Source organism: Triticum urartu, chromosome 6 (assembly GCF_003073215.2).
Source record: "Triticum urartu cultivar G1812 chromosome 6, Tu2.1, whole genome shotgun sequence".
NCBI lineage: Eukaryota > Viridiplantae > Streptophyta > Magnoliopsida > Poales > Poaceae > Triticum > Triticum urartu.
In genome coordinates this window covers 572,917,860-572,922,580 of record NC_053027.1, presented here as the reverse complement: position 1 = coordinate 572,922,580, position 4,721 = coordinate 572,917,860, and the positions used below count along the sequence as shown (strand labels likewise).

The 4,721-nt window shown below is 38.0% G+C and overlaps 1 long non-coding RNA gene across 1 annotated transcript; it reads left to right on the top strand.

Moving 5' to 3' along the window:
* The first annotated feature begins 280 nt into the window (after nucleotides 1-280).
* On the top strand, nucleotides 281-1,673 carry LOC125513149. Its single transcript, XR_007285704.1, has 2 exons — nucleotides 281-1,037; nucleotides 1,530-1,673. It is a non-coding gene; the product is annotated as an uncharacterized LOC125513149 (long non-coding RNA).
* Nucleotides 1,674-4,721: the final 3,048 nt, after the last annotated feature.

Here is a 4,721-nt window from a genome sequence, read left to right as displayed (position 1 = left end):
TACTCTGATGCTTTCGGTCTAAGAGGGAAGTGTGCCACCCCTATCCTCAAGCAGGTAATAATTAATCATTTATGAGCTGATGGACAACAATTACTCTATTCTTCCACCATTGCATCACTCAATCAAATGTCATCATGTATCAATGATGTGAATATGTGAAAAAAATCGTCTGTGCTCTGTTTTCTTATTTGGATGAAAACCAGGCAGTGTAGTTATTTTTTATAGTTTATACACATACCGCATGATTAATTAAAGGTTGTAACCTCACTATCATGCTAATGGACGCAAAAAAGAAGAGTGGTAGTACTATCAATGGTTCAGTCAGCGCCTCAACAGCGTCTGCACTACTTCTGATATTGTTTTTCAGTAGCTTTTTTCTGCACCTTTCTCTTTCAGTTCTTAGTGCTGCTGCCCCATGAACACATTTTTTTATTTGACTGTACATTCAAATGAAGCCTTTGTTAAGTATACACTCCAAAATTCAGTTAACAGTAGCCTAACTGAATTTTTCTGTTTCTGAATTTATAAACTCACTTTATATTCAGTTTATAAATTAACAAGTAGCTTCAAAATTAAGTATCATTCGCATGGATCAACTGTTATTTTATTTTGTGGAGGATAAAGTTCAGATCATGAATAATGGCATTACAAGTGAACTTGGCACAATTACACATGTCCTGAACCTCATAGAATCTGACACTAGCAAGTCTTCATTGGCATGCAAGTACTACTTTTACATTGTCATGACAGGAACAATTAATTTGACATGTATCATTGGTACTGCTAAAACATTTCGTTCATGTTTCAACAAATTTGGTGAAGACCACTTCATATGTATTTTGCATATATGAATTATCTCCTGTTGCTTTCTAAGATGTTAGTTCTTTCAGTTCTAGCCCTCCTATCTTTAATTCCTGGCTGCTGGACTACCTGCAGGACAACGAGTTCATTTGCGGCAGCTATCGCTGTGAGCAGTCCGTCCACAACGCGCTCCGCAGCGTCTTCGCCGGGCACAACGAGATCCTCAACGTCTGGAAGTAAGTCACCGGCCATCTGTTTCCTGATGAATTTTCTTTCTAGCTCAATGTGATCGGATCTGACTAGTACGTTCAGATTTACTCTTGTTTTCTTTTCAAATAGTACTAGTAGTCTATATTCCAGCTGTGCGACTACCTGTAGCCACTTGAACCGATGAGAATTCTTCAAGCCTACCTATAGCCACTTGAACAAATGTCTATCTCAGATCTGCTCATCTAAAAAATCCAAGTGGAGTAGTATACTGGTAGTATAGTATAATAATATTATCAAAAGGTAAATGCCATGATTATTTAGCTCTGTCAGATAAATACTCGTCGAAAGTGGGCTCCTAGCTATCAAAATTCATTTCCATTATAATCTTACTCATACAATATTCACACCATGTAATTCTGGAAATATATGCTCATATCTAGTTCTGCATAAAAAATGACAGTATTGACATGTTATAAATAGTTTGTTTGTGTTTCTGTTTATTTTGTTACATTTTGCAGGGATAAAGTGAAGAAAAAGAAGAAAAGATTACTAGAAGATTAGTTTTAGGATTTTCTTTTATTTCCTTGCAATTTTCCTTTTATTGGAAACTTGTAAAGACATTGTAATATTCTTACTATAATAAAAATTATGATTCTATTTCATTTTTTGTTTTTAAATTATTTTTCCTTATAGGTTGTTTTCTGTAAATTTAGATTTTTTTTTGTTTTCCAAATACATTACTAGTGGCGCATTTAAGCCCTTATTAGTGGCGCACCTTCCTTTATTACTAGTGGCGCACCTATAAGGTTATTAGTGGCGCACCTGGAGGGAATACCAGTGGAGCACCGAATGGTATACTAATGGCGCACCACATGGTGCGCCATTAGTATCTGGTATACTAATGGCGCACCTGTGGTGCGCCATTAGTAAAAAATTCTAGTGGCGTGATACTAATGGCGCACCGATGGTGCGCCATTAGTAGGCAAAACCGGTGCACCATTAGTAGGCCTTTTCCTAGTAGTGTATACCTTCAGCCGGACTCCAAGACTATGAAGATACAAGATTGAAGACTTCGTCCCGTGTCCGGATGGGACTTTCCTTGGCGTGGAAGGCAAGCTTGGCGATGCGGATATTCAAGATCTCCTACAATTGTAACCGACTCTATGTAACCCTAACCCTCTCCGGTGTCTATATAAACCGGAGGGTTTTAGTCCGTAGGACAAGAATCTCAACATACAATCATACCATAGGCTAGCTTCTAGGGTTTAGCCTCCTTGATCTCGTGGTAGATCTACTCTTGTACTACCCATATCATCAATATTAATCAAGCAGGACGTAAGGTTTTACCTCCATCAAGAGGGCCCGAACCTGGGTAAAACTTCGTGTCCCTTGCCTCCTGTTACCATCCGGCCTAGACGCACAGTTCGGGACCCCCTACCCGAGATCCGCCAGTTTTGACACCGACACTCTCCCTTTTTTATGGCCTCCTTTTTTTATTTAGTCCGGAGTCTCATCCCGACTTGTGGGGGAATCATAGTCTCCATCATCCTTTCCTCACTGGGGACAATGCTCTAATAATGATGATCATCACACTTTTATTTACTTACAGCTCAAGTATTACAACTCAATACTTAGAACAAAATATGACTCTATATGAATGCCTCTGGCGGTGTACCGGGATATGCAATGAATCAAGAGTGACATGTATAAAGATAATGTACGGTGGCTTTGCCACAAATACGATGTCAACTACATGATCATGCAAAGCAATATGACAATGATGGAATGTGTCATAGCAAACGGAACGGTGGTAAGTTTCATGGCAATATATCTCGGAACGGCTATGGAAATGCCATGATAGGTAGGTATGGTGGCTGTTTTGAGGAAGGTGTATGGTGGGTGTATGATACCAGCGAAAAGTGCGCGGTATTAGAGAGGCTAATAATGGTGGAAGGATAAGAGTGCACATAATCCATGGACTCAACATTAGTCATAAAGAACTCATATACTTGTTGCAAAAAACTATTAGTTATCAAAACAAAGTATTACACGCATACTCCTAGGGGGATAGATTGGTAGGAAAAGACCATCGCTCGTCCCCGGCCATCACTCATAAGGAAGACAATCAATAAATAAACCACACTCCGACTTCATCACATAACGGTTCACCATACGTGCATGCTACGAGAATCACAAACTTTAATACAAGTCTTTCTCAAATTCATGACCACTCGACTAGCATGACTCTAGTATCACCATCTTCATATCTCAAAACAATTATCAGGTATCGAACTTCTCTTAGTATTCAACGCACTTATAAGAAAGTTTTTTACTAATCTTGGATGCCTATCATATTAAGACTAATTTCAGAATTAAAGTAAATTACCATGCTGTTTTGTAGGACTATCAAAATGATATAAGTGAAGCATGAGAGAACAATAGTTTCTATAAAATAAGCCACCGCCGTGCTCTAATAGATATAAGTGAAGCACTAGAGCAAAAACTATATAGCTCAAAAGATATAAGTGAAGCACATAGAGTATTCTAATAAATTCCGAATCATGTGTGTCTCTCTCAAAAGTGTGTTCAGCGAGGAAGATTGTGGTAAACTTAAAACAAAGACTCAAATCATGCAAGACGCTCCAAGCAAAACACTTATCATGTGGTGAATAAAAATATAGCTCCAAGTAAAGTTACCGATAGACGAAGACGAAAGAGGGGATGCCTTCCAGGGCATCCCCAAGATTTGGCTTTTTGGTGTCCTTAGATTTACCTTGGGGTTCCTTGGGCATCCCCAAGCTTAGGCTCTTGCCACTCCTTGTTCCATAATCCATCAAATCTTTACCCAAAACTTGAAAACTTCACAACACAAAACTTAACAGAAAATCTCGTGAGCTCCGTAAGCGAAAGAAAACAAAACACCACTTCGAGGTATTGTATTGAACTCATTCTTTATTTATATTGGTGTTAAAATTATTGTATTCCAACTTCTCTATGGTTTATAAACTATTTTACTAGCCATAGATTCATCAAAATAAGCAAACAACACACGAAAAACAGAATCTGTCAAAAACAGAACAGTCTGTAGTAATCTGTAACTAACGCAAACTTCTGGAACTCTAAAAATTCTACCAAAATAGGAAGACCTAAATAATTTGTTTATTGATCTGCTGAAATTGGAATAATTATTATATCATGTTATGGAACTCTAAAACTTATGAAGATGCATTTCTCCGATTTGGGTTCGAGCTTATCAGGTTGAAGCTTTTTCACATAAGCATTGCAGCCCCAAACTTTAAGAAACGACAGCTTAGGTTTCTTGACAAACCACAATTTATACGATGTCGTCTCAACAGATTTAGATGGTGCCCTATTCAACGTGAATGCAGCTATCTCTAATGCATAATCCCAAAACGAGTGGTAAATCAGTAAGAGATATCTTAGACCGCACCATATCTAGTAAAGTATGGTTATGACTTTCGGACACACCATTATGCTATGGTGTTCCAGGTGGCGTGATTTGCGAAACTATTCTGCGTTGTTTTAGTTGAAGACCAAACTCGTAACTCAAATATTCGTCTCCGCGATCAGATCGTAGAAACTTTATTTTCTTGTTATGATGATTTTCCACTTCACTTTGAAATTCTTTGAACTTTTCAAGTGTTTCAGACTTGTGTTTCATTAAGTAGATATACCCTATATCTGCTCAA